Source organism: Malaya genurostris, chromosome 2 (genome assembly GCF_030247185.1).
Source record: "Malaya genurostris strain Urasoe2022 chromosome 2, Malgen_1.1, whole genome shotgun sequence".
NCBI lineage: Eukaryota > Metazoa > Arthropoda > Insecta > Diptera > Culicidae > Malaya > Malaya genurostris.
Genome location: NC_080571.1, coordinates 95,291,577 through 95,313,434, shown reverse-complemented (window position 1 = coordinate 95,313,434; position 21,858 = coordinate 95,291,577). Strand labels below are relative to the sequence as shown.

Genomic DNA, 21,858 nt, shown 5'->3' with positions numbered 1-21,858 from the left:
AGATAGATTAAAACAGGTCTTTTTTGCAATCATTCAATATTGTTTCCGAAAAAATGGTCGTATCATTCAAAATAAAAAACACAGAGGAAGAAATGGAACAGTGACCATTGCATCCGCAACATGGCAAAAAGTTGGAAAACGATATAAGAATTCTTCGGAAGAGTTAAGCATAAGTTCCACTGCGATGTAACAATTCAAATTGCTTAGCTCAAACCAATCACTGCACTACTCCCTCTCTTCACTGAGGTACACGAAAGGTTGCTCAATTATGGAACTGTATTAGAAGTCTTAGAATCACTTAAACGGCTTGCATTGATGCAATACTTTACATGTCATTTTCACGTTGACTCATCACCGTTTATTGATTTAATTACTGATCCCGATAAATGTGACAATTGACTGTGAACCGCCGATGCTTGTCACAAACTAATTTGTTGTTGATTAGTTTGATCAGAATTTGATTACATAGAAGTTGCTTCGCCTCGGAGCGACACGTGATTTCACATATTAATCACCAATTTCTTATCTCAGTACAGTGTACATGGTTACCCGTCTATGAACTTTCTTAGAAATCGATAAATGTCTTTTAAAGTTACACTTTGCTTCATATCGGCTATAATTTATCTACAGCGCACTAATTGACGTCACGCCTTGATTTTACGACTAAACCGTAATTCTTCCGAGCGGCTAGATGTCGTTTAAATCTTACGAGCAAATCCCAGAAACTAAAGTGCAACAAGCAGAAGTGTGTTGTTATCGGAAAGTCGTTCACGGGCTGCTCGTTTCCGTAATTGATTTGCACTGACACATGTGTGGCAACCTTCAGGATCCGCGTGTATGCGACTAAGCGTTTTATTATTATTTTATTAACCATATATTTGTTCTAGACGCGATACCACAACTAATGGTGACATTAAAACGGAGAAAACTAAACTGCTTGTTAGTCATTAAACGTTACTGTGTTAAGCTATAATCCGTTCCCAAGTAACATTGTTGTGGTGATTTCTTATGAAATACTCATACAAAATAACGATGACAATTGTTCTGAAATAAAAACAAATGCCAATGGTTTATTTTCGCAGGAATGTATGTATTGTCGACGTTATTAAATATTGCGTATAATAAACTTTAATTAAGTCAAAATTTTATAGAAACGTGAGGTAGGTAGTATAGGTAGGTAGGTAGTGTGTCTTGAGTTTGACATTCAGTTATCATAGTACTGAAACGAACAAATCTTATCTTTCGTCAACTGGAGCACAGTGGGGTAGAATAACACTTTCAACGTACAAATATGTTATAAAAAGCCAGTTTAAATTCATCTAATGATGTGATGATGCGTAACTAAATATCGCTAATATGAGAAATTGATGCGAGTTCCATTTTACAAGTTTTGACCATTATTTTCAGTGTGTCCGAAACAGATATAACCGAAATAAGTAACTTCAACACCCACTAATGAGATTATAGAACTTTTCCTTTGAATTTATGCTAGTGAAAGTCGTTTAACCATAGCTAAGAAATCGAAGTGAGATCCATTTTGGAGTTTTGTTCACTAATTCCTGTACTTCCGATACAGGATATTGGGAAACGGAATATCCAAAGTAGACTCACTTTTCATTGCATTTCGTCTTAGACTCATCAGTACATAACAGTTTATGTTGAACTGTTATACCACCTAGTGTATATCTTCCTTTCTAATCAGCACTATCAACTAGCCGATGTGAATTTAGTCACACACAAACATTTTCTGATCTCGATGAACTGATTCGAATAATATATGAGACAAAACCCTCAAGACCTTGGTTCGAAATTCGGTTTTCAAGCTCTTCTTCATGTCGGTTAGCTTTTCTTCATGAGTATATATCTTCCTTTCAAATCAGTAAAAAAAAGTAAAAATATAGAATAGTTGGAAAAATCAACTTTTGATCTGAGCCTCTGAGACCTACACCGAAAATAATTTACTCGCTAGCAATATGTGCAAAGCATTTGAGCTAACTCTACTTGTAGAACACATGAAATTCATGAGAACATACACTCACCTCATAAAATGAGTTTAAAACCTATTGATATTTAGTGGAAATCATGTAACATTTATCTGCAATACACATAGAAATGATAAGATATATCGTTACCTCTAGATTCTATATGAATTTCATATGAATGTCACAATGTTTTTCATATAGATTTCAATTGAAACACAGTTTATCAAATCAAGTGTTTTGCACATACATTTGTGCTGTACTCATTTCCACTTGAAAATGAGATATATAGAATACGGTTCAGCTTGACGGAATTAGAATAAGTTTGTGTGAGTATGCATGTATTTGTTTCTTCTTACATTTTATTTATTCGCTTAATTTTTTCGGAGATGATTGAACCGATTTTAGGAATAAAATGCTCGGTTTGAAACGATTGTTTTGTGATTGATCAAGTTCGGAAAATGAAGAGATGACTGAAAATAATTATAGAAATGATCAGATCAGGCTTCTCTGAGGGAACTTAGCCGATACAAGAAACTGTGTTTTGTAGGTTACGCTATTAATGCGATTTTATCTCTCCAACAAACAAACCGTCACTATTAATATTCGCTCAACTTTCCCGAAGACGGCTCAATGGATTTCGACAAAGGATCATTGAAAAGTCACTATGAATTCATTGATCAATTTTGGACAGGTCATGCCCTCGGCATCTTATAGCTTAACGCAGTGTGCCTTAATATATGTTATTGAATAAAAAAAAAGTTTGGACATGTGATGGTGAACATTTTCGTTTGGAGAGATAAAATCGCATTAATAGCGTAACCTACAAAACACAGTTTCTTGTATCGGCTAAGTTCCCTCAGAGAAGCCTGATCTGATTTGAAAAAAAAAATCTTAGACGCTACTATTGAATCAATTGATAAGTTTTCAAGGCTCGAAGCAAACTTGTTCGGCTCCGGGATATAATCGTATAAATGGCGTAAACGATAAAACATCTTTGTCTTTTTGCACAATTTGCTCCGAAAATCGCCATTCATCTGAGACATCGCAGTTTGCTCTGGCATCACGGCCGACTCCAAGTAGCAGTATAAACAAATTTGACAGCAGAATAGACGGAAGTAAAATATAAGAGATAGGAAGGTCAGTGACAAGATATAGAAAAGTAAAAATTTGATGGAGAAAAAAGGTCACGTTGATAGCAAAGAAGGTACGCTATAAGCAAAAAAAATAAGGTAGTGAAGAATAAAAGAAAATTAGTGGGTGAAATTGAAATTAAATAAACTAATCTTACCAGGTATTAAAAATGAATTATTATTAAACTTTAAACTTAACCTAAACCAATCGTATTTAGAAAGCTACGTGTGTTGAGGTTAGCTGATCCATTTGGCGCGGAACGGATCGACCGGGAGGAATTCTATTGAAAGAATAAGGTACCGAGGTTCGGTGATAGGGAAGATATCGGCAGGAGGAAAATTAACAGGAACACAAAATCGTATGTATGGATTTAATAATCAAAACCAATTCTAGGAATAAATAAAATTGTAGCTTTAATCTACTAGAAGTTGATACAAAGAGGTGTTTACTGGATATATACCGAACACTAAGCTTGTTTTGAAAATTATTTCGATGAAAAATGTATGTTCTAATGAAACTATTTGAAGAGAAAGGCCACTAGATAAGGTGAATTAAGAAGGTTTCGCTTTTCTCTATAAAAAGGTAATAGAATTGCTGTAGAAATCGACTTGTGATAAGAGCTCCGGAGATCCCTAGTATTATATACCATTCGACTCAGCTCGACGAGATTTCTCTCCATTCATTCGGTTTCTATTGGGTAATGTATCAAGTTCGAAGATCAATTGGCTGTCACTTCTGGTTTCGGAGGCATAAATGCTCAAGTAACGTAACAGACGAAACGCATTTATTTTCTCTTCTCTCAATTTTCTCAGTGATGGCTTAACCGATTATAACAAACTTAGGCTTATAACAAACTTAGGCTCGTTTGGATGCTTCTATTGGGCTGTGAATCAAGTTCGGAGATCAATTGGCTGTCACTTCCAGTTCCGGAAATAGAATGGTATAAGTGAGGTAGCCGACGAAACACGTTTATTCTTTATCGGCCTTTTTTTCAGAGAATAATCAAAGATCAAATGTATTATTTGCTGATATTTTTGGTTTCGAGATTTTTTTTTGTATATACGACATAAGCGCGTTGTTGGATATTCGACGACGTTTTTCTGAACTAACTAAAACAATCGGAACGAATTTGTGTCAAAATCAACCAAGATTCGTTTCGGAAATTATCCTTGCGAAAAAAAAATATCCCGCTTGTGAGAAATTCTGGCAGCTGGCAGAAGCCTGGTAAGATTCCGGCTGCTGTCAGAATTTTGCAGGCCGAACTGCGTCTTTCTCTCGACAGCCATGTGTTGCAAAATTCGCTCTTCCTACTTGTCTCTGTTCGACTTCATTTGATGTTCGACAATCCTGAATGTACATATAAAAATAAATAAAAATGAATTTTTATATCATGTAAATGAGAAGAAAATGTGGATATTTTGAGAGACTTTTGAGAATTAAGAAGAGGATTTACGTTTATTTAGTATAATCATATTTAGTGTTTATAATTCTTCCGAATTTTACATATGCAGTCAATTAACAAAATGTTGTTCAGGCACCAATATGTGAGAATTCAACATTGAACCTTTGGAAATTTTTTTGATTGTAGCCTCACTTAGCACCTAAAACAACAGAACTTGAGTGCGTCATATAACGATCATGATGCGTCGCAAACAGCATGGGTCGAAATTAGTCAAGTAGTCATTCGCGCATAGCTGACAAATATCTTAGGCGTTGGTAATTAGTTAAGGTGAATATGGAGATGATAGATGACGAAAAGTGAACATTCGTTAACGCCTCCCCGTTCGTTTAATTAAACTCTGCAAAAAAGTAACGACTTCTGTTCTAGACATTACCGACAATTTGACATTGAACTAACTTTAAAGTTAATTTCACCTAATCTGAACTATCTTTCGTCTACTATTTTCGTAATTTTAGAGATTATTAATGCTAATCGGAAAATATAGAATAAAATACAACAATAAAAATTGTGAATGCACAAAATTGGAATGTGTCAATTCAAACTGTTAAAAATAAAACTATTTTTAGATTGAAAGAGTAAAAAGCTAATCACAAATGCACAGGTCTTGGTGTTAAAGATTATTAAAAATATACTTAACTTATTGCAAATACTATACTTCAATAGATTTTAAGAATTTTTGGATGAACGCAAGAGTAAATACTCAATTTATATAAAGTTAAAAATGTTATTCTATATATGGTAGTATAAAATTCATCATTTCCTAGTTTGGTTGATAATTTTTTTGTATTTTTGCAACTCTTGTTCATGTTATGCCCAAGTAGTACTACGTTTCATATTCGCTAGGGCAGCTTTAACTGCTCTTGTGTTAGCTTGCAGCTCCCAAAACGCCAATCACTTATTAAATGGATTACACCGGTAAAGAAAAAGCAACCAACTAAACTCGGTGCTGTTTGACATACGGAGTCGGGGCTATCATGCTGGGAAAACCGGCAGCGAAACAGCGTGTGAAAACATAAACACAGTTTTCCGTGTCAGCGCTAGCACGAGCCAGATGATTACCGGTTCACTTCCACCACACAGGTGAATTACACACGCTCGACGTAAGATAGGTAAGGGTTGCTGTCGTAGAGGTAATTTTCGCTAAGCACTGTTACAACCGAAAGGGGAAATCTCCGTCAAGATTGGCGTACCCGGAAGAGCCTGCCTGATAAGCAATAAAATTACAGATACGCTACTGTGGCCGTAAAACAGATTTAGGAGAAGTAAATTCGACGTTCGAACAAATGTTGTACTTGAACCGAGGAACATAATTTTGCTAGGAATATATTTTATAGCTATGTGGCTACATTACTACAGATTGATATTGATTGCATTGTTCTGAATCTTCGATCCTTCTTAAGTTAATTTTTGTCACTTTCCTCACAATTTCAATTACTTGCTTTTTTATGGGTTCGTATGTGTTAGCATCAGAAAGCAAGTAGAATATTAAAAATGTTCGGTTAAAAGTAAAAGCGGAAGCAAGTCAGGTGACATCTTAAACATATATCTTCATCCGTATATCCGTTTAGTGTCGAGGGGTGGTGGAACATGTGCCATCCGTAAGATGTCGATGATTGATTGAGGAAATGATTAATAGGCATAAAACGAAAAGTCAAATATGTAAAAGAACAACATTTTCACTTGGTTCTGAGTTTGGTGGTACTCACGTGTCTTTGTTGACAAAAACGGAATTCTTCACAATTTAATATCATTTGTTGATAAAAGCGCTGAGGCATTGTTTTAGTTCGTGGCGTTGTTTTCAGAATAATATAGCTTGTTCAAAGATTCAAATTGCATATGAATTTCAATTATTTTCGTCAATAGAACTGGCGAAAGTGGTTAAAAAAAGATAGGATAAAATCGACAATCATTTTTGGGTTTTTTTGAAATATTATGTTTCGTATAATTTGGAAAAGCTGTGCAATGAACCATGCAAAAGGTAATCTATGTGTGCTTTCACTGGATTGATTTTCGTTTTTTGAAACAAAAAAGACAATCCGACAATATACATAAAAATCTGGCTTTTATTTACCAAAGTATACATTTCATCATTCATTCCTACCAAATAGAGAGATTTCCAAAAATTACATGATATGATTGAAAATGAAAACTCCGGCTCAGATCAATTCGAATGTTGATGGAGTGAAGAAGAAAATTTGTTGTGTGGAGCGAGCGGCGCACAAAACGAATCAGCAAAATAGTTCAATCGCTGGGTCGTTTGGTTAATTTGGGAATGATTTGATTGGCTAAAATTAAGGGACATAATGCAACAAGTTTATATTGGATCAACTCGGTAGTCCTGTAAAGGGCAGACTAACTGAATGCTGAATATTGGATATTCACTCACTCGGCATGGATGGTGGTATTGTGTAGTACCTCACAGATTTTCCGAAAAAAAGATCTGTTCCCCGGTAACCAATAAGCACACACTAATGCCACATTATGACAGCAAATCATCACTAATCTGCAATTCAATCGCACTTGAGACTGAATTAAGGCCAAAATATACAGCTATTCCTAGATAATGCTTATTTATGGTTGGTGTGCATTCTGAAAGCTGAATTCTGATTGATTTACAACAGATGAACTTTCGGATTGCAAATATTGAGCTATAAGCATTTTTGGTGCTCATAAAAGGCTATTTTAATGCCATTATTAGTGCTTACTGGTTATCTGTGTTATCATAGCACCAGATTTCTCAAGTGCGCTTTTGTAAAATCGTATCCACCAGTGTTGCATCCTAGTCGATAATGATTATGCTTCTCCGCTGATCTAACTCCGGATTTTATTATCTTTTATACTCGTCCGGATGAACAACAAGACTGATAAGGTATGCGCATAGAAAGATATAGTCATGGTTTGTTAGCGATATCGTTTATATTTGTTAATATAAATATATAACTAAAATCGATAATGAAATGTTATTGTACATGTGAACGTTTTGACATACGGTTTGTAGAGACGTGCCGTAGTCCGAGATCGTGATCGAGACAAATACGCGTCATGCAGGTTTCCCTTTATGTTACATAATTTAAAAAAATGAGAAAACATTTCATATTTATATTTACGAATATATGAAACAATAGTTGTATTGTAATCTGCATTACAGCATAATATATCTACGATCAAGTTCTATTTATTCTTATGAAAAACGAATTCAGTAAAATTGCCCTATACTCAATTGAGATATACCTTATGATCAAAAAAGAACCGGAATTTTCATTTTAAAATTCCCGCGCTTGTCCAATCGGTAAACTTTTATTCTCTCAACGTTGGCAACACTTTTATACACATTCTGTCAAATTTTGACGCATATCGTACGATTAGTTTTTGTTTGGCGTCTATACAAAGAAGTTGAAAAATTTTCGTGTGGCGATTTTTATAACGGATGAAAATTTAGAACAACGGCTCGCCTTCGAAGCGCTATTCGGTCGATGGTTGTGCGGTTTCGACGACACATTCATAGATCCACACCTCATCACCAGTTATGATGCATTCGATGAATTTGGGGTCACTATCTGCGTTGGAAATCATCTCTTTGGCCACATCAACACGACGCTGTTTTTGAATGAAATTCAGCTTTTTTGGCACCAGCCGAGAAGCGACGCGTTTCAAACCCAAAACATCAAATAAAATGTGTTCGGCTGATCCATAAGAGATGCCCAACAACACAGCAATCTCTCTAATCGGTACAGAACGATTTTGCAACACGATTTGCTTCGCCGATTCAATGTTTTCTTCAGTAACAGATGTTGTTGGGCCGCTAGGGATCTCATCATGATCCAAACTTGTACGACCCCCTCTAAGCGTTTATACCACTCGTATGCCTGTGTTTTTCCTAGACACGATTCACCAAAGGCCTTTTCTAACATTGAAACGCTTTCAACGTTTCGGAACACTTAAAAGAATTTGCAACACAAAATTAGATGCACGCACGTTGTTCTAAATTTTCATCCATTTTAAAAATCGCCACACGAAAATTTTTGTATTGACGCCAAATCTTTGTATTGACGCCAAACAAAAACTAATCGTACGATATGCGTCAAAATTTGACAGAATGTGTATAAAAGTGTTGCCAACGTTGAGAGAATAAAAGTTTACCGAGTGGACAAGCGCGGGAATTTTAAAATGAAAATTCTGGTTCTTTTTTTATCATAAGGTACACACGTCAAAAATATCCTGCCAGGTGATGAAATAAAAAAATGTACTAAAACTTTTCAAGAATTGAAAAATTGACCGAAAATTACAAGTTTCAAAATTTTGATTATTTTTATTTTAAACATTTAGGGTTTTTTTTGTTTTGCTTCGATTTCTTCGTGTTTCGCCTTCGGCTCATCAGTGCTTAAAGCAGTTCAAATTGAACCGTCATCTCCGCCTAACAATTTGAAACCACTAAGCAGACGTAAAGTTCACACAATTCATGTGACCCTTTAAGAATATAACACTGTATAGGAATCGACACACTTTATTTTCAAGAATTCGAGTTCCTAATGAAAAATAACCAAATAAACACTAGAGAAGGATTTTAGTGTTAGTGCATTTAAGGTCGTTTGTCGGAGTTCAAGAGTAAAACCCCTTTCCTTTCCTTACCTTTCTTGTAACCGTACACGAAATATTTAAACAAATACTCAGATCTTTGTTGAGTTCTGCCCCTATTCATCTAAATTTTGCATCTCGGGAACAGTTAATTGTAGATAAATGGTGTCCAAAAAAAATTCTAAGAAATCGTTTAACCTTTCTGTAGCATTCGTAACCGAATGTTCGAAGTGAGCACACGCGTTTTTTTAACAATCGACATCGGTAAGACGAAGGTGCCTATCACAGCAGAGGCTGTAGTATAGGCATTAAATAAAAGTGATAAAAAGTAGCATCCCCGCAAGTGAGTTCTGTCTGTGCACCGGTTTTGTATCGGTATCAACAGTAGACGCTATTGTGCTATCCTCGGGCAGCAGTTATTTCTATTGTTTGCTACCCGCATCGCAGCAGCCAAATCCTGAGTCAAGGTCACGCTGAAGCACAACGAAGGAGTGAAGGAGCAACTCACCTAACAGCTTACCGTGACATACTGTTAAGTATTTTCTCAAACTTTTTCTTTCAACTTTTACTATTCATATATTTTCTTTTCATTTTATTTTTTTCTTTCTCATTTCAAGTGCGGGAGACTTCTTTACTCCCGCACTTTAAATATGAATATTGATGACAGTGGGGGTGTCTCGGAGGAGGGCGAAGCTGAACGAATGAACGAAGAACATTTAGAGGCTGAGTTTGCTTCCGAGATGCCATCTACCCCTCCTATACCATCTCCCCCTCCGATACCATCTCCCTCTCCGATGCCATCTCCCTCTCCGATGCCTCCATCTCCCTCTAAGATATTGCCTGCCCGCCAAAAAGTTTACCAAGACGATGGCTCGGGGGGTCCGTGGGTGGTATACTTCCGGCCCAAATTAAAGTCTCTCAGAGTTTTAAATATTGCTCGGGACCTGGAAAAACATTACTCGGCAATAAAAACAATAGATAAGGTTTCGCCAAACAAGTTACGCGTTGTTGTGTCCGACCTGAAGCAAGCAAACGCGATTGCTACCAGCGAGTTGTTCACGAAGGAGTACCGCGTGTACGTCCCGTCTCATGTGGTGGAGATCGACGGTGTGGTCCGTGACGAAAGTCTGACAATCGAAGATCTGATGAAGGACGGGGTAGGCCGTTTCAAAAACCCCGACCTTCATCCAGTGAAAATTTTGGAGTGCAAGCAATTGCACTCCAAATCGATAGATGGTAAATTTTACCAATCGGACTCATTTCGCGTGACTTTTGCCGGATCTGCACTTCCAAATTACTTGGTAGTGAGTGGAGTTCGTCTACCTGTTCGGCTGTATGTACCGCGGGTAATGCATTGTACAAGCTGCAAACAGTTAGGTCATACGGCAACCTATTGTTGCAACAAACTGCGATGCGGCAAATGCGGAGAGGCCCATGAGGACGATCTCTGCAGAAGAGCAGTGGAAAAGTGTTGCTACTGCGGGGAGAATCCTCATGATCTTTCGGTGTGCCCTACGTACATACAGCGTGCGGAGAAATTGAAGCGATCCGTGAAAGAACGTTCCAAACGTCCTTATGCGGAAATCTTAAAAAGAACCACTCCATCGACCCCTGAGAACCCGTTTGCAATCTTGCCAGTTGAAGAGGATACCTCTGACGACCCAGGCGAAGGACCTTCCTACACACAGGTTGAAGGAAGCAGGAAAAGACAAAATCTGGCTTCTCCCAAGCTTCCTCGTAAAGGCCTCAGACTGTCCTCTTCGTCACAAAAGAACCAAACGGAAACAAAAAGTGCTGACTCAAAACCGAAGCAAACACCTCCTGGGTTCAAAAAACTTAGGGATGATAAGGAGTACCCAGCACTTCCTGGGGCATCAAAAAACCCGAATGACCCCAAAGCACAACCAGAAAATCCAACAAACGCTGGATTATTGAAATTTTCTGATATCGTGGACTGGATATTAACAGCCTTCAATATTACTGATCCTCTGAAAAGCTTCCTAACTGCTCTACTGCCAACAGTAAGGACATTTTTAAAACAGTTGACTGAACAATGGCCCCTCCATGCAGCGATCGTATCTTTTGATGGATAATTTACCACTGAGAATCGAAGATATGATCATTGTGCTTCAGTGGAATTGCAGAAGTATCATCCCAAAACTTGATTCTTTCAAACACTTAACACATACTCATAATTGCGATGTATTCTCCTTGAGTGAAACTTGGCTTACTTCTAACATCAACCTCGACTTCCATAATTTTAACATAATCCGCCTGGACCGAGAAGACTCTTATGGAGGGGTACTTTTAGGGATTAAAAAGTGCTATTCATTTTATCGTATTAACCTCCCCTCGACACCGGGAATTGAAGTTGTTGCTTGCCAAATTAATATTAAAGGCAAAGATCTATGTATAGCTTCTATCTACATTCCTCCCAGAGTCTCGATAGGGCATCGTCGGCTTGCAGACATCATAGAACTTCTTCCTTCACCGCGGCTGGTTTTAGGGGACTTTAACTCGCATGGTACAGGATGGGGCTGCTTATATGATGATAATCGTTCTTCGTTAATCCAAGATCTGTGTGACAACTTCAATTTGACAATTCTAAACACGGGAGAAATGACACGGAACCCTAGACCGCCAGCACAACCAAGTGCGCTGGATTTATCCCTTTGCTCGACTTCGCTACAGTTAGATTGCAAGTGGAAGGTAATCTGTGATCCTCACGGTAGCGATCACTTGCCGATCATAGTTTCTATCACCAACCGTGGAAGACCATCGGAAACAATCAATGTTTCGTACGATTTCACACGAAACATTGATTGGAAACGTTACGCGAGCTCGATATCTGAGAAACTAGAAACATCACAGGAGCTTCCTCCGGAGGAAGAGTATACATTTTTGGCTGGCTTGATTCTTGACACCGCAATTCAAGCTCAGACGAAACGAGTACCTAGCGCGCAAACTAGTATGCGTTCTCCCAACCCATGGTGGGACAAAGAGTGCTCAGAGCTGAAAACGAAAAAAGCTTCAGCCTTCATCTCGTTTAGAAAGAACGGAACTCCAGATAATTATCGGAAATACGCGGCGTTAGAATTTCAAATGAAAAATCTTATTAAAGCTAAGAAACGCGGTTACTGGCGAAGGTTTGTCGACTGATTAACGAGAGAAACAGCAATGAGCACTCTTTGGAATACGGCCCGTCGCATGCGCAATCGAAATCACGCGAACGAAAGCGAGGAATATTCTAACCGCTGGATATTTGATTTCGCTAAGAAAGTATGTCCTGATTCTGTTCCGGAACAGAAGATATCCCGCGTCGCGACATTGAATACAAACGAAACACCGTTTTCGATGGTAGAGTTCTCACTTGCGCTCTTGTCGTGTAACAATAGAGCCCCGGGGTTAGACAGAATTAAATTCAACTTGTTGAAAAATCTGCCCGACTCTGCCAAAAGGCGCTTGCTGAATTTATTCAACAAGTTCCTCGAGGGTAATATTGTCCCACACGAATGGAGAGAAGTGAGAGTTATTACTATTCAAAAACCTGGAAAACCAGCCTCCGATCACAATTCGTATCGGCCGATTGCTATGCTTTCCTGTATCCGGAAATTGTTGGAGAAAATGATTCTCTTCCGTCTAGACAATTGGGTCGAAACAAATGGATTGCTTTCAGGTACACAATTTGGGTTCCGCAGGGGCAAAGGAACGAACGATTGTCTAGCGTTGCTCTCAACAGAAATTCAAATGGCATTTGCTCGTAAAGAACAAATGGCATCAGTTTTCCTCGACATCAAGGGGGCTTTCGATTCAGTTTCCATTAACGTTCTATCTGAGAAGTTGCATCAGCATGGTCTTTCACCAGTTTTGAACAACTTTTTATATAATCTATTGTCCGAGAAACACATGCATTTTGAGCATGGTGATTTGACGACAAAGCGATTCAGTTACATGGGTCTTCCTCAGGGCTCATGCTTAAGCCCCCTTTTATACAACTTTTACGTAAATAACATTGATGAATGTATCAACACATCTTGCACGCTAAGACAACTTGCCGACGACAGTGTTGTGTCTATTATAGGACCCAAAGCTGCCGATCTCCAAGGACCATTGCAAGATACCCTCGACAACTTGTCGACATGGGCTTTTCAAATGGGTATCGAGTTCTCTACGGAGAAAACTGAGCTGGTTGTATTTTCAAGGAAGCGAGAACCTGCGCAATTACAGCTTCAACTAGGGGGTGAAACCATAGCTCAGGTTTTCACATTTAAATATCTCGGGGTCTGGTTCGATTCCAAAGGTACCTGGGGATGTCACATTAGGTATTTGAAACGAAAATGCCTACAGAGAATCAATTTCCTTCGTACAATAACCGGAACTTGGTGGGGCTCTCACCCAGGAGACCTGATCAGGTTGTACAAAACGACGATATTGTCAGTAATGGAATATGGATGTTTCTGTTTCCGCTCCGCTACGAATATTCATTTCATTAAACTGGAAAGAATTCAGTATCGTTGTTTACGTATTGCCTTGGGTTGCATGCAATCAACCCATACGATGAGTCTTGAAGTGCTGGCGGGCGTCTTACCGTTGAAAAACAGGTTCTGGGATCTCTCATATCGACTGCTAATCCGATGCGACATTTTGAATCCGATGGTGATATAAAACTTTGAAAAGCTCGTCGAGCTTAATTCACAAACCCGTTTTATGTCCTTGTATTTTGACTACATGGCTCAGAATATAAATCCTTCTTCGTTTGTTCCCAATCGTGTTCATTTTGTGGATACTTCTAATTCTACTGTGTTTTTCGACACATCCATGAAAGAGGAAATTCGTGGATTCCCGGATCCTGTACGCCCTCAAGAGATCCCAAAAATTTTTAATAATAAATTTAAAGAAGTCGACTGTAATAAAATGTTTTACACTGACGGATCATATCTAGACGGGTCCACTGGCTTCGGTATATTCAATGTAAATTTCACCGCTTCCTATAAACTCAGTGATCCAGCTTCAGTTTACGTCGCAGAACTAGCTGCAATTCAGTATACCCTTGAGATCATTGACACTCTGCCCACAGATCACTACTTCATTGTATCGGACAGTCTCAGTTCCATTGAGGCTCTCCGTTCAGTGAAGCCTGGAAAGCACTCACCGTATTTCCTGGGGAAAATACGGGAACAATTGAGTGCTTTATCTGCAAAATCATACCAGATTACCTTGGTTTGGGTCCCCTCACATTGTTCCATACGGGGCAATGAGAGGGCGGACTCGTTAGCCAAGGTGGGCGCACTAGAAGGTGATATCTATGAAAGACCAATCTGCTTCAATGAATTTTTCAGTTGCTGTCGTCAGAAAACTCTAGCCAGCTGGCAGAATACATGGAATAGTGGAACTCTGGGACGATGGTTACACTCAATAGTCCCACAGGTATCGACGAAAGCTTGGTTCCGGGGGTTAGACGTGAGCCGAGACTTTATTCGTGTAATGTCAAGGCTCATGTCTAATCATTATATGTTCAGCGCGCATCTCCGTCGTGTGGGGCTCGCTGAGAGTGGTGTCTGCGTTTGCGGTGAGGGTTATCATGACATCGAACATGTTGTTTGGACATGTGTCGAGTATTGTGATGCCAGGTCCCAACTCATAGGTTCCCTTCGGGCCCGAGGTATACCACCCTTCGTACCAGTCCGCGACGTCTTGGCAACTCGAAATCTTCCTTATATGACTCTCATCTATAACTTCTTGAAAACTATCAATGCTCAAATTTAGTGCTCTCCCTATCTCTTTCTCGTCTACAGCTCTACCGCACTCTTCTTTACGTTGCTGGAAGTATGGCCTGTGTAAACGATGCTTCGGAGCATGCACCTGCCTTGAACTGACTGAGTTGCTGGAAGCTACCCAAAAACGTCACATCAACGTCAAAACACACCAACGAAGCATCCCAATCCAGAATAATCTCTTCATTGCTACAAGCTGAAAAACATGAAGATTCATCGAACGCAAAATGTGTCTAAAAGATGTATGCCACAAACCAATGATGTATTCAAATTTCAATTCAATACTGTGTAGGTCCCACCCTCCCTATGTCCCCTTACTAACTGGGGAGTATGCCGCCCCGTAATACGGCATCCCTTTCTCTCCCCCTAACAACAAGACAATCGGCCACGTTAAGCTAAAGCAAATGAGCCTAATAAAAATTTTATTTGAAAAAAAAAAAACCTTTCTGTAGCAAATATACACTGAAAAAAAAACAGAACACTTCTTCAAGAATCAAAAAGTTTACCGGAAAAAAATTGAAAGAAAAACGTCTCGTCAATTTTTTTTCATTAGGTTTAATTTAAACGGCTACTTCTAGGAAGCTTGAAATAATCATATGTTGTTAATTAAACCATTTTTTCAGCTTAAATTTCCTGATGGAAAATAGTCATTTAAATAATATAATATAATGAAAAAAGGTACAAATTTACTCGTAGTGACCACTTATTCTCCTTGAAGTAGCCGTTTTCGAAATATTTAGACATGATATTCAAACTCACATTTTTTTTTCATTACGTCAACTCAAAAGGTTACAGGTAGTCATATGTTTAATTTAGAAGTACAAAAAATATGAATTTTACAGGTATCCTAATCCCACATACGATGCAATTCATATAGACCCACTTTTTTAAATGACTGCAAATTCCATTCCATTATGTAATTTTTATTCGGCTAGCAAGTGTCACTGTATGAATTTATACGCACCATTTACCAGCCTAGCGGTTGTAACATATGCTTCTGTGGCTCGGTCGATCAAAGGAGGACGAAATTTTTGTGATCCAATGATTCTCAGTTCAAATCACCGCAGTCGCTATCGATTTACATTTTCTTTATTTCATTGAGTTTGCAGCCAAGAGATCAATGTTGCTCGAATATCAAAAATACAACGAATGTCTATGATCATCGCTCGCTTTCCTTCGCCTTTGTTCGATAATCGTTCTGGTATTCGGACTTGTCCGTATATTCGGGCGCGAACGAAGCCGACGCTGCTTCGTTACTTGCACGAATATCTATTCCTTGCAGTTGTTATTCGCATTGGACATACCCCCGAATGACTTAACGCGAATATCGAACGAATATTCATACAGCGATCATCGCCAAACCTAATTCGCGATGATCGTTCGTGCTGTCTTGGAAACATGCAAATTAAGATGTCTCCCCCAAAACTCACTTTCAAGGATCACATTGAAGGAATCCAGGCAAAGTGTAATAAATATATTAAATGTTTATATCCTCTTATAAACAGAAATTCTAAGCTCTGTCTAAAAAACAAATTGTTAATTTATAAACAAATTTTCAGACCAGCCATGCTTTATGCGGTACCAATTTGGTCAAGCTGTTGTTCCACCAGGAAGAAAACGCTTCAAAGGATTCAGAATAAAATTCTGAAAATGATTCTGAAGCGTCCTCCCTGGTTTAGTACAAATGAGTTACACAGACTCACAAATATAGAACCATTAGATGTAATGTCACATAATATTATAAGCAAATTCCGACAAAAATCGATGCAATCTTCAATTGAATCGATTCGCTCTCTGTATTAGTTAGTAAGTTAGTATATAAGTTCCTTTTCCCCATTACACAATACAAGTAGGTTTAGAATTTTCCCTACACAAAAATCTCAGAATTGCGGAAGCAAATGATGTCTTCATGGTAATAACCAAATCATATATATATAACAGGGCTGAAAAGTCACCACTTGTGGCTGAACACCCAATTTAAAATCTTAATAATTTAATTTTAACTCATATTCCAATAAATAGTTATAAAAAAAAAAAAAAAAAAAAAAAAAAAAAAGATGTCTTCCCCCGCACTATTACCATAGCCTTATGTGTATGTGATGAACCATATTCCAGCATTCTCCCATTCCTGCTACCCAACGAGATATGATGAATTTATTAGATGAAGAATGCTTCGCGAAGAATGGAAACAAACGATCTTCGCCGTGACGCTATTCGAACCAATTCGAAGAATAAAATAAATGAACGAATGACAAACGAATGTATAAAACGAACATGCACGATGTATACCAGCAGCGAAGAGTGGATTAGTATATTCGGGTTTTCTACGATTATTGCTTATTCGTTTTGCACCCTCCTCTCTTTCGAGCAGTGAATAGTTCAACGTTGTTCGAGACTGGCATATTCGAAGGAAGTATAATCACAGCGAGGAAGCGTGAATGAATTAGTTATACGAAGAATATTTGCAACATTGCAAGAGATTTTCACATCACACAATATTACATGTTCTTGCACGTAAATTTGCGAAAACTGCGACGCTCCATTTATGCGCATCTTATGAGATGTAAAATCACAAGGAATTTTTCGAACTGTGTAAACTTGTTGAAACGACTTGGTTCATGAGAAATCTGAACTTCTTCGGCTACTTCTAGTAAGAAAATCACTACGAGTAAATTTGTTATATTTCATATGTATAGTTAAAATCTATTGTTTAATTGACATTCTTCAATCAGATAATTAAAGCTACAAGATGCCTAGAATTATTTCAGCTGTAACTTCTTTACTTTTTAGTTGACATCAATCAAATTAATAACATGTGTGAACCTTAAGTTTAAGTTTAAAATAAAATAATTACATAATAACGGTTTCCGAACCACTGTGATCTGAAAATAGTATTCCCAAAAAAACATTCGCTCTTTTAAAAGTCACTCTTGACTTGACTCAGATTGGTCTCATCATTCATGAAAAATGGAAAACAACATTTAAGAACGACTTGTAAATGAAACAGCGGAGTCTAGTGAAATTTGTTGAAAATAGGTGCACCAACTCTAGTTTATTAGGATTGTAAGTAGAACCGTACGTGTATTAACTTTCACTTGCTTTTTTCAACATCTGTCTGAACGATCATATTTTGTTGAAAGATTGACGCTTTCTTCCATCGTGTCCCAAATAGTGAAATTAAAAAACCCCAAGCCGCTACTTTTAGTGCTTGTTTCTACAATTTCTAAAGAAATAATACCGCGAAATTTGAACAATACTGGATTGACGCAAATCAGTATAGAGACCATCTCGCACAATACAGCGTCACAACTGTTTTTCACATTAATTAACATCCAATACTGGATTCACAAAACTTGTTCCGTACGTAGTTATTTACAACTTTAAATAATTCCCGTACAAATGCAGTGTTCTGAACTTTAAATGCAATGATAACGTATTCCAAACAAGTCGACACCAATCAATTGTAGGCCATCGTTATGGCCGTTTTACTTCATGAACGAATGAATTAAGAATTTTAAAGCGTTGCACAGTGAATTCCGCACCTTTTTGCCCTGACGCGTTAGATCATTGATGGCAACGGCAGACCTTCGGAAAAGAGTATTTCCAGTTGATTGCCTTCACGATTTGAGTACGGTTAGTCACTCGTCAGGTGGCTCCTAAAGTGGAACGGTACCGCAAAGAACCCCCCAATATATGAAAAAAATGTGAAAACAGGTATGGTAATCGTTGGAGTTCAACAGCATCATTCAAGCTGCGGTCAAATAGAGGTAAAATTAGATATACATTTTTACGCTGATTTGTTTTACTAATCGACTGTGGCGATGGACATACTTTAAAGCTATTGTGTAAAGTTATTTCGTTGAAGTTTATGGGTCAGTAGTGACTTTTCACTCCAGATGGCATAGTCTCCCTTGGTTGACGATCACGTGCTAAGGTGCTGGTCTTTTCAACTAGCCGTCATAAATGCAGGTTCAATCGATGATTGCAGTGACATCCAATTCACTAATCCGTAATACGCGTTAAGCTTGACTAGACTCGGAAGAGTCTAGCGAAGTAGAAATCGTGTACTGGTAACGATGTTGAATTATTTAGTATGGACTGTGATTGTCAGCTCGAAACGTTATCGAGTAATACACAAGGTAACAAGGAAATGATAGCTGCGGTGTTCTTCTTGCGAGAAATAGCTCTTGTAAGAATCACTTTCAGGCCATTTTGTTTTCAGGATTTTTATTGTTTTTTTCAATCTTATCTTTGAAGGGTTAACATGAAGCATTTTAGTAAATGGAGTACTTTTTAGAATATTATTTAGCTTACTATTGTCGTTTTTGTGTAGGTAACCAATACACACGGACTAATGTCATATTATGACAGCAGATCTGCAATAATTGGCATTTCAGGCGTTTGAAAGCTACTTTTGGGTTGTGAATCAAGTTCGAAGATCGAGTGACTGTCACGTTCGGTTCCGGAGATATTTTGTGACCGACAAAACGCATTTTTTCCCGAGATGGCAGAACCCTCTTAATTTTTTCCGAGATGGCAGAACCGATTTCTGCAAATTCAAGCTCATTTGAAAACTTCTATTGGGTTGTGAACCAAATTCAAACATCAATTAGCTGGTTACAGAGATATTATGGTATAAGTGACCTAACCGACAACCGACAATTTCTCGGAAATAGCTATACAGGATTCTACAAACCTCAGCTCGTTTGAAAGCTACTATTGGGTTGTGAGTCAAGTTCAAAGAACAACTAGCTGTCAATATTTTCATTTTCTCGGAAAGAGCTGAACCAGTTTCTGTAGCATGAGCTCATTTGAAATCTTCTATTGGGTTTGTGAATGTAGTTCGAAGATCAACTAGCTGTCACTTCCGCTTCCGGAGATTTAAAGGCATAAGTGTCGTAACCGACAAAATGCATTTACTCTCTCTCCGGTCAATTTGCTCCGAGATGGCTTAACCAATTATGATAAACTTAGGCTCGTTTGAAAGCTACTATTTAGTTGTGAATCAAGTTCGAAGATCAATTGGCTGTCACTTCCTGTTCCGGATATATAATGGTGTAAGTGACGTAACCGACAACAGCCATTATTTTTCTATTCGCACTTTTTTTTTAGGAAGTAACCAATGATCATGTTCAAATGTATTATTGTTGTTACTTTTGGCTTTGAGAATGTTGTCGAATATCCAACGTAAGCTTAAAGACACACTTTTCTGATCTAACCGAAACCGAAACAATCTAAAAGAATTTATGTTCAAAATCGCCCACATGCTGCACAACTGTTAAAGACATATTTAGACACGCTCAAATGGGAAACCCTATCCCACCCGCCGTACATCCCAAACATTGTTCCTTCCGATTACTATTTGTTCCGATCGAATTTTTTAAAAAAGGTGTCCGTGAACTTGAAAAAAGAAGAAAAAAAGTAGTGGCTAGCAATGGACAATATTTTGAATATTGAATTTGTAACCATTTTTGTCAATAAAGTTTCAAATTTCGAAAAACGAACAGCACGAACATGCACACACAGATATTTGCTCGAAGATGGTTGAACCGATTTTTACAAATTTAGATTCAAATGGAAGGTCTTATGGTATTATACAAAGTTCTTGAATATCACTTGGATCCGACTTCCGGCTTCGAAATTACAGGGCGATGTGCAACAAAAATGTGAAAATAATGTCACCCACTTTTCTCAGAAATTGCTGAGCCGACTTTCACAAACTTAGATTCAAATGAAAGTTCTTATGATCTTATATGAAGTTCCTGGGTATAATTTAGATCTGACTTCCGGTTTCAGAATTACAGGGTGATATGCACCAAAAAAGTTACAATAATGTTACTCACTTTTTTCGGAGATGACTGAATCTATTTTCATCTGTATCTGCTGAAAGGTCTTAAGATGCCATAAGAATTCTAATTTTCATTCGGATCAAACCCCTGGTTGCGGAGGTAGGGTGCTTAGTATAAAAATGTTTTTTAGAAATTCAAGAAGTAACAGTTTGAACAATTTACAGCTATTTTCAAAAACCTAAGTTTGTGTTAAGGAATAGTCATTTAAACACAAGAATAAGAGTTTTAATATTATATCCGGATGCGAAATGAAGCCGAACATATGGCCTCTGGTTTGTACACAGAAAATCCCGTGATCGCAAAACAACTAAAATATCAGTTGTTTTTTCTAAACTTGATTGGCTAAAATTCGGTACGACTAATCGATTGTTTTTCTTTAAACTGACAGTGTTATCGTCATGCTGAAAATAACATCGACACCAATCGAGCTATGACACGCACCCTAAATGAAAAATATAACGGTTCAATGAGGTTTCATTGGTACAACTGAGCAATGATTCAAACCCGGCAGTTACGTGCATACACGAAAACAAAAACTGTCTCAGTTTTTTTGTGTCAATTATTCGGTTATTGTTGCAATAAATATTTTCTTAATGTAAGCATCTTCGAAGTATGTCGTGATGTACTGTTAATTAATACAATTTTAATTTTGGGAGACTAGAAATTGAAATTAGGGTTGAAATTTTATTCGCAATATTTTATTGCGTCAGAACTATATACAGTTTGTACATTGGATTGTATCTGAATAGCTGCTTAAAGTTTTGACTCTAAACTCACTTGTGATAAAGAAATGCAACGATAGATTGTAATTTCCGAGATGGAATTAATCCGCTAAATGTGCACAGGTTTTACTCAACGTGCAAAATGGCTCACAGGAAGAGCATTTCTAATTCCGATTTCAAACATGTTGCTGATGAGATGATTAAATACAAACGCAATCACTTCACTTCAGCAGAAATGTTAAATTACATTGCCAGTAACTGTTCGAAAATTGTCTTCAGATGATATTAAAACAATGAAGATTTGTTTAACAATATTTTTTTTATGTAGTGTTGTATACTTTCACTTGCATGAAACGACAAGTT

The 21,858-nt window shown here is 37.7% G+C and overlaps 1 protein-coding gene across 8 annotated transcripts in view; it reads right to left on the bottom strand.

The window, feature by feature from the left end:
- LOC131427556 (neprilysin-2) overlaps positions 1-21,858 on the bottom strand; it is a 57,074-nt gene that overhangs the window by 22,358 nt on the left and 12,858 nt on the right. For 4 of the 8 annotated variants that reach the window (XM_058590855.1, XM_058590858.1, XM_058590857.1 and 1 more), the window contains exon 1: positions 330-713. The exons of 3 other annotated variants lie outside the window; for them this stretch is intronic. The gene's annotated coding sequence lies outside the window, so the exon portion shown is untranslated. Of the gene's footprint in view, positions 1-329; positions 714-21,858 lie in introns of those variants that run through there. One more of the 8 variants, XM_058590859.1, reaches the window with a different exon arrangement.